The sequence below is a fragment of the Habropoda laboriosa genome, unplaced genomic scaffold (genome assembly GCF_001263275.1).
Source record: "Habropoda laboriosa isolate 0110345459 unplaced genomic scaffold, ASM126327v1 scaffold423, whole genome shotgun sequence".
Taxonomy (NCBI): Eukaryota; Metazoa; Arthropoda; class Insecta; order Hymenoptera; family Apidae; genus Habropoda; species Habropoda laboriosa.
In genome coordinates, this window is record NW_017100606.1 from 107,831 (window position 1) to 117,294 (window position 9,464).

At 33.5% G+C, this 9,464-nt stretch overlaps 1 protein-coding gene across 2 annotated transcripts in view; it reads left to right on the forward strand.

The window, feature by feature from the left end:
* LOC108576701 (sodium/potassium-transporting ATPase subunit beta-2-like) overlaps nucleotides 1-9,464 on the forward strand; it is a 25,135-nt gene that overhangs the window by 7,184 nt on the left and 8,487 nt on the right. The gene's annotated exons all lie outside the window — the stretch shown is intronic.

Sequence of the window (9,464 nt, forward strand, 5' to 3'; positions counted from 1 at the left end):
CCGCGTATAATCGAAAACGCGTTGTTCGATGTATTCCCTACAAGACTACAATCGCACAGTATGCAGTATAAGCGACGTTCGTCGAAGCACTCGTTCGACAGCCTCGTAAACACCGACTGGGGTCGAGTCGTCCTGCCCGATATTTGATCGCTGTACGCTCGCAACTGTTCTGGGAAAAATTCTAGGCCTTAACTTCTCAGAACTCGTCATATTTTTTGCGAGCCAAACATAAGAAACGCGAGCCTGCGTCGCTGTACGTACATCGAGCTAAACATAAAGCTAGCTGTCCTTTTCAGTGTAAAACTATCGCGAGTTGCTCTCGAGAGTATCTCTCGCTGTCTGAGAGCATCGCTCAACTTTCTGAGAGTTACGATTGGAATAAACAGTTGCTTTGCAAACACGAAGCAGTTTCGTATTCTTAACAGATCTCTCGTGCGAGTAAAAAGAGTAAGAAATTATGCGAACGGTGTAGAAACGTATTTGCACCTAAAAATATAATAAAACAATAATCAATAATAATTGATGTTAGAATGTGCAAATTCTGTTATACGAATTCCATCAGAATTTACATGAATTAGAGATTTGAGGCTTTCACGGCCCTGCATCATACAGTAACTGATACACTATCAGACATAGTTGCATATATCATATTCAGAAATAGTTGCAATGCTGGCGAAACGTCGGGAAGATAATTTCATACGGACCCGAAAGCCTCGACAGTAAGAACTGTACATAAATTAGATTTGCTTGTTATTCTAAAGGTTGAAATAGTTGCGTTAAAAATAGTATAATACATACTCTAGCTATCCAACACAAAGTTCATATTTGAGGAGCAAATCTTGAATGACTGGGACATAAATATAAACAGCAATTAGTATCATTAAGTATTAGGGCTTTTGTCATGCGTCTTAAATACCTGTCAAAAATTACCGAATGCTTTCAAATATTGTTTGTTTACTTTTATGCACATCTACGTGATTCATTTTACCGAAGTTTCAATGAAAGACATAATTATGAATCTTAATTGCTGTAGGAGAATATTTCATACGCATTAGTATCAATGGATTTATGAGAGCAATTTCTCTTTATTGGAAAAATAATTTACAGCTGATTATAAATATTGGAAAATATATCCGTTTTGCACACTGAAGACTTTGTTCGAAGACAAATTTTTTCTCTATAACGGGAGCTAAAATATCTAATAGTTTATTCAGAAGTAAGACACGTGTGACGTTTTCGTGCATAAATTTAACAGAATACGTAACCACAATTGCATTATGAATATCTGCAATATTGTCGTTTCAACACTTGTTTTGAAGGTTTCTATGTGAACTTGTGCCGTTTTTACTGTGTCAAAATTCAACCAGAATGTTTTCTAGTAGGAAAAAGATTTTTATTTAATATAAAGACAATATTTTGGATAGAAAAATTATGTGAGAAAACTACAGAAGGGCCGCATTAGGCTGGGGCCAAATTTTTAAATCTTACTCCTCGCAAGCAACATAACAAAACAGCCTACTTGTAGCTGCAAAATAAAATACTTATTTTTAAATATTAAATTCACAATATAAAAACTTTTAGTTATTAATTTTTTCAATTTAAATTTGAACTGATTTAGTTTTATCCTTTTTTTTAAGGCAAATGTATGTGTACCAATATTGCGTTATTTTTATTTTTATTTTAAAAATGAGTTGTTACGGAAATGTTGACTTTTGCTTTCAATAAACTCGAAAAAAAAAAAATGTGTATGAATTTTATTAACTGAAATAGGCTTGTTCTTTTGAGGCCAAAGTAACGATGTTGCGCCTGGGGCCTCCAAAAGTATAAATGCGGCCCTGTGTACGTAATAATTGAAAAGAGAATATACGTAATGCATTGTAAAATGGTAATTATATGTTGCACTAATTTCTAATATATTTTTCGCGCCTTTCTTTACGTATGCACGCGTACAGTATTTTTCGCGTGTTACGAGTTGGATTTACATTCTGTTCGAGAATCATATCCATGCATTAATCAACTGTACCGCTATACATAAATTTTAATGAAGAAAAAAAAACGACGTGACAACGCTTTAGAAAGAGAGATGAAAGAAGAAAGTGAAAGAAGAAGCGAGGGGGAGGAGGAAAGAATGAGATTTATTAAAGCGGAAGTAACTTCTGTCACGATTTATTGATATTAATGCTTTTAATGTCTCCTAATGCGGTAAGAGTATAAATGTGACACAGTTATAAAATCTGTTACACTGTAAATGTTATTCTTATTAAATATGATACAATAGCACGTGTGTTAAACAAATTTTTGTATGAAAAGTATCTTCTTCTTCTTTTGTCAATCGTTCTGAGGGAATAATATTTTATATTAAAAAAATTTATTACAATTTATAAATTATTAGGTGTACGAATAAATTCGATACCATTTTTCACGAACTTCAATGTTTATTTACAAGAAATCAAACAATTTGGCAGTACTGTAGTATTTGGGCCCACGCCTATTGGGTCGTATGATACCTCGTTGGAAAGCGTACGAATAAAGGAGTCCAGCATGGGTGGTTATTGCTTCCGCAAATGTCCCATTCAGAAAATATAAGTCAAATTTCGATACGGTGAAAAAAGTACATTCTTTTTGTAAAAAGATCATTTCACTTACATTTGTCATTACTAGACTGCGGATTTTTGTGCAAATTTATATTTTTCAGAATGTAGTAAACAAAGTATTACAGAAATTCGGTGGAAAATTATTTCATCTGTTAGATATTATAAGAAGCACTATAATTCGGATGTTTTGTATATTTTTTCATATTACGAGCATTTTGTGCAATTTTGCACCTTTAAATTTCTTAGAAATGCATAAAAATCCGCAGTTTAGTCGTTACGTATATTTAGGCGTAAATTGAGACGAGACTTTATACGACTAATTGTTTGTTCTAAATATTACCACAATATCGGTGTGTATAAGATTACGTTATCGTATTGAGTTAGGTTTGGGCTAGATATACATATTTCTACGCTGGAAATATAGAAGCCTACGCTAGTGCCGGATTGACACATTTTAATCTATATTTTTTCAATGGGGCATTTGCGATAGCAATAATCATCCATGTTGGACTCCTCTATTCGTACGCTTTTTAACGATGTACCGTACGACTCAATAGGAGTGAGCCCAAATACTACAGTGCAGCCCATAATTTTAATGTTCAAAATAATCACCATTATTTTGTATGACCTTTCCCCATTTATCAGGCAACCAACCAATTCCCTCTCTGAACAAATATGGCGGCTTTTAGTCGATAAGATTGTCGAGACTGTGAAAAAAGGCACCGAATTTGTGCATTAAGTTGTCCGGAAAGTTCGTGCTGATTTTCGATAGGTGGTGTTTAAATACGTCAGAACAAATAAAATTCGAGTGAAAACGTACAAAGTTCGCATATATTCTGAAAAATTATTTTTTCACGTGTCTTCTGAAAGTCCAATTATTACTATTACTAGTTTCTTTCTCGGAGTTATAGTATGTTTAAGATGGTAAAAACAGGGAACACTTCCGAAAATTTAATGTTTCTCTTCTACCAAAAAGGCAAAACAGGCCACTGAAACAACAAATGAGATATGTAATTTTTACAGAGAAGGTAGTCTATCGAAAAGAATTGTTCGCATATAGTTTGCAAAATTTAAAGATGGCAGTTTCGATCTTGAAGTAAGAAAAGAGAAACAAACTTTTTGGCAAAATGAAATTTTCAAATTACCGGAAAACGGCGATAAGTTGTAGAACAAAACTGTTCATATAGATGTATACATATAAAACAAAGAAATTATTTCTTTGAAGTATAAAGTTTACTTGAGTACTTAAAAAGTGACGTGAATTTTCCGGACAACCTAATAAATGAAAGAAATGTCTTGTTTGGTCATTGAGAAGAAACCGAAATCTCATTCTTCGGGATATTCACGTTAAATAAGTGTGCAATGAATAGTTTAATAATGTATACAGGGTGACTCGTATAATTCGACGATGAAGTTAAATACAATGTTATTACACTAGTTGTTATGCTAATACAACTATAGCCCTATTGAAGTTAAATGCAAAAAAGAAAAGTATTGTATTAATAGTAAGAAAAATTATACGTGTTACGTAGTTTAAACTGTCAATGGTAAATATGACGAGTACAGTCACAAAAGTATAGAGTATAGCTAAATTCCTGTCGACGCAGCCGACAAGCAATGTATTCAATTTACAGAAGAAGAAAAAACTAGGATGCCATTTTAATTGCGGAAATGACTGTAAATCTACCTAAATAATGTACAGGGACATTTACAAGTTGTCAGTAGTTAATACAGAACCGTGAAAATTTTCAGTATCCTCTCGTTCGGCTGAGAAAACAAGAATAACCTGAAATACTGGTTTCTGCCTATATTGCATCTATGCGAAAATTTCAGTCAAAGTTAGCTGCATCAAATAGATTTCGACTTTATTTTGATCTTCATTGAAATAGAATACAGAATTAGAATCATTCGATACCCTAGTTTATTTAGATTTATTTAGAATTGTCGACAAATGAAAATATCTTTCATACTTCTCCTATTATCTTGAGTTAAATTAACTTTAATGTTGTACGACAATTTTTGTCAAAATTTTATTACGCCAATCTTAGGATTTTATTAATTTTTACGTTATTCGACAATTTTTATAAAAATTTTATTACGCCATTTACGTTTTTTATTTCATTGAAATTTTTGATATTTTGTTTTTTCAACTTTTTATGAAAAGTTTCGTTTGTTGCATTTTTCTATCCGTTTTCTAGGCTGAGTACCATTGGAATAATAGGGTAAAGTTGCCTAATATGAGACCGGTTTCTTAAAGAAGTCATAACTGTCGACTAAGAACACTTTTATTAAAATTCGATTGCAAGGTATTCTTTTGCAAGGTACTGGAATGTACGGTAAAGAAAATTCGGTTCCTTCGTAATAAAATAAAAACGCAAATTATGCAAATACACAGATTTAAAAAATGGGTTCCTAATATGAGAAAACTATTTTTTCTGTCTTTTTTCACACATTCGGCATATTAAATCTGTTTCTTCAGCACCGCAGACTTGGTGGGCTCACCGGTAACACTTTGCACGCTAAAACAAAATTGGGTACCTAATACGAGACTCTTCTTATAACAGGAACTTCCGAGGGTCTCATATTCGGAAACAATAACACGATAGCTATTAAGTAGCTTCGAGATGAAGTCTTCGTTATTTAACGATACGCAACTAGTAAGCCTTAAACTCCGTTGCATGCACTGTACAACAGTATTTATGAAAATGATTATAAACTTACTATTCTAGAGGTATTTGTAATTTAATCGAACCAAGTAAGTTGTTACAATGGTTATAACTATAAAACGAAAAAAAAAGATAGGATTGTGCTTTCAATCGTTTTCGCCATGTGAGTCGATCACGCCACTCTGTTATCCATTTTAACCCTAGATCGGTCTTCGGGTCTTTTCTGACCCACCGCCTTTTTATATTTTTAGTCATTTTTGCTGTTATCAAATTTACGTTCCCTAACATTATTTTAAACGTTTATTGTCTAGGTTCATATGTCGCGTTGGAAAGAAAAATTGTTACACATAAGGTCTTAGGTCCTTTTTCACCCAAAAGTCTTAAGTGTACAGTCAAAACGAAGACACGTATAGAAAAGTACATATTTGTCGTTCGTTAGTTTTTCGTCTACATATGTCGATTATTTAACGTCGAAATAATAAATTGTTTCGTCCTTGTGGATCAACTGACATTCAAGAACACGTTGCAATGGTTTTTACTAGACTATTTCAATACATAAGCAGAATCTTCACATAAATTGCCACGGGTGTCGATTGGGGCTCTTTGTTCCGCTGGTTTGGGGCCGGTTCTTACTTTTCAGCCGTGAGCAATAGAGTGTTTTGCCGGGCACATCGGGGCACCACGTGCGCGGGTCCAAATAGCCTCTCGAAAACATTTCCTTTTTTTTTACTACATTTACAACTTAATCTCTGAAACGTCGACGACTTCACGTCTTATCCACGCGACTTCATTGTTCATCGTTCCATAGTTTGCCAAATGCGTCGAGTCGTGTGATGATTTTTAATATTGTTAGAAAGTTAATTAATTATATTAGGTTTAAGGTTGTTAATAAGTATAGATCTCAATAAATAAGATAATGTTCATGATTTTTATACCTACTGGTTTAGTTTTCTTTTAAAAATAATATATTTTAGTTGATGTGAACCTTAATAAATAAACATTATTCATAGAATTGTATTTTATTTCATCAGAAATTGAAATACTTCACCGAGAAGCAACTTTTTTTCCTTTGTAACAACTAATCCCAAGGCTGTAACAACTTGCCCCACGATGACGTTAGAAGTTGCAAATAAATGGCTCCCTACGAAAAACTAATTGCAACATATTAAATGTAAACTCGGAATCTTAAAGTACGATAAATTTAACAATAGATTAGTTAATAGTGAAGAAAACAACTACATTATTTCTCGGTCATTTTAAAATTGTAAATTTTAGCCCCAGTATCCCCTACTACAGAATACTAATATACACTACCGGCCAAAAATTTGGTATCGCCTGCCAATTTACATCAATACTGAATCCGCTGCTAATTCTTTATTGATTTGGAATTGATGTTGTGGAGATCAATAGCACTTTACCTCATTTCAATTGATTTGAATGATGAAAAATTTGTTCAAAAATTATTATAAATGTTAACTTTTTTCTTTTTTGAGAATTTTGGTGCAACATGCAATGCACAGTGATTCCAAACATTTGGCCGGTAGTGTATATACATCATGTTTAGAACTATCTATTGCAGTGAAAACAAAATTAAACAGTTACCGATAGGCTTTTGTCAAAATTATTACATTTTGTTTCAGCAAATAAAGGTATTATTTCGTCTAAAAGCATTTCAACGTCCACTAAAAATATGTCAAAATTTTATAACCTTAAAGCAGAAAATGTAGCTACATGTTATCTAAAATGAGAGAACATACGAACCCCAAGAAATTTGCCAGTCTTCACAAATGTAATTTTAATCGACATTTTACCACCACTAATACAGATCTGTTTTGAAAGTGAAAACTCGATTGAAAATTGCTCACGATAAAGATGTAGAAGCGAATGGCCGTCATATCGTACGCTACTCTTGAAAAAGGAACTATATTTAGATTAGACTTTGGCTCGTTGCCCATGCTTCAAATATTTTCCGTTTAACCGTCGAAATGGTAAAAGTTTTCGAGGCCACGCGGCCTCATAATTATCGTACACGAATTAAAACCGTTTGACGTAAAATGCAGGGCTAAAAATATTTCATACGGGTTTTCACTTTTCGCTCGAGATTGTGACATTGCGTATGGTATGTGTTACGTCAACTGTACAGATATGAAATATCGTAGTGAAAAAAACATTCTCCTCGCGAAGTCCATATTCTCAAATATCAAAGTTGGGAATATTTGGAAGAACAAATGAGTTAAACTAGCTTCTATGAATCGGTATTCGAGAATGCTTTGTGAAAGAGTTATAAGGAATAAATGTTTCGTTGTTCATTTAAGGGGATATTCTAGTCTAGACTTTTCAAAAAAATCGATTTTATTTTTTTACATTTTCTCAAAGTAGACATTTGCAGAAGTATAACTGTCGAAGGATTTTTCCGAATTCGTAAAATTGACGAAGTTATAGATGGATAAAGAAGACGACATGTAGTACGTGGTCGAAAGTATACCATTCTCGTGTAACTGGTATGAGAAACTTTAAACGCGTTTTTCTCGAAATGTTTTTCTAAATGGCTGACATGATATCTCAAGTTCTAATTGTCCGATTGACTTCAAATTGTCAAGTGGATGTGCGGTTATCGTCTGAACCAGAATTATGCCAAAATATACATTTTTCTGATTTTTAGAACCTCTGAAAGACGAGAAAAAGTCGACAAAATCGATACACAAAATTCAAAGTGCCGTCATTTTGTAAATTTTCACTATTTTTTTCTCATTCTGGTTCACACCATAATCACATTCGTACTAATCAAGAACCCTTTTGGTTTTTTCATTTCGGATAAACAGAATGGGCGGAATCGTGTCAGTCAGTAGGACACTTTTTTTTAAAGGGACCGCACTGAATAATATATAATTCAGACAGTTTTGATTATTTTCACTTGAAAAAAATTGTGAACTTTCTTAAGACACGAATAAATACGTATGCAAAATGTCAACACTGAGAAACTTATACTTTCCTTACAAAAAAATCCCTAAGAAGGACTAAAAAATGACACTCTAGACTAGAATACCCCCTTAAGCGAAAATCTACGCTATTTGTTGATTCCATGATTTTGTAACATTGCAAAGTTATCGCGTCACCAAGTTATCTATTAGCACCATTTCGTAATAACACATATTTAAAAGTTAATTCTTATGTAATGATATACAGGGTGTACCGAAAATTAGTCCTATAACTTAATTGGCTGCCATTTTGGCACGACGTAACGCTCTAACTGTTAGTTGGTATTTGAGAGTTGTGGAGTAGACACATAAAAAATTTATCATCGAGCGTTATATTTATCGTAGAAACTTATATTGCATATCAGTTGCGTGTAAGAAAATTACGAGGAAAATTCGATCGAAATCACGTGCCTGATCACCCGAACGATTAAACATTTGACCGAGAATTTCCGGGAGTTTGGTACTGTGGCAGTTAGATCATATTCTGGCCGTCCCTGAACCGTTAGCTCGGCTGAAAATATTCAAAGCGTGCGTGATAGTGTTGAACAAGAACCGAACACCTCTGTCTTATCACGCGAAGTGTACGACATGTGATACGATACAACTGTTGAAAGACGTTTCCAGGCCTTTTGAACTCCACAGACATCGATTTGTCGCCCAGATTGCTAGACCTGACAGTTTCCAATTCCTTTCTTTGAAATTTCTTGAAGAGCAAGGTCTACGGTGATAGACGAACAATAATTCGACAACTTAACTCTTTGGGGCATAGTGGGGTAAAAAGTGTCCCACCTTGTTAGTACTTACATATGCACAGTGGGATGTTTTTCATCCCACCTTGAAACATTAAGAAGATAAAACTAATCTAATTGAACCTGTTTTCACAAATTTCATGGTGAGATTATTTATGCCCCACCTAATAATTAATTATCTCAACATTTTTTTTTTTTTTAAGTTCTACTTGTTTTATGTCGTAATTCATACCTACTTTGTTACATTTTTTAAAAATAAAATTCCTGTGCAACTAGAGTCTGTTTTTGTCTTAAAATTCTGTGCTTCAAAGAGTTAAAGGAGAATATTCGCCAAGAAATTAAAAAACATTACCGCGAACGCCTTCAGAAATGTCGTGCAAAATGTTCTCCAAAGAGCTCGAATTGGTGTCGCGAATAAAAATGGCGGACGATATCGTTTCCCACGTTTAACTCCAAAGTCTCGATAATTAATATTCC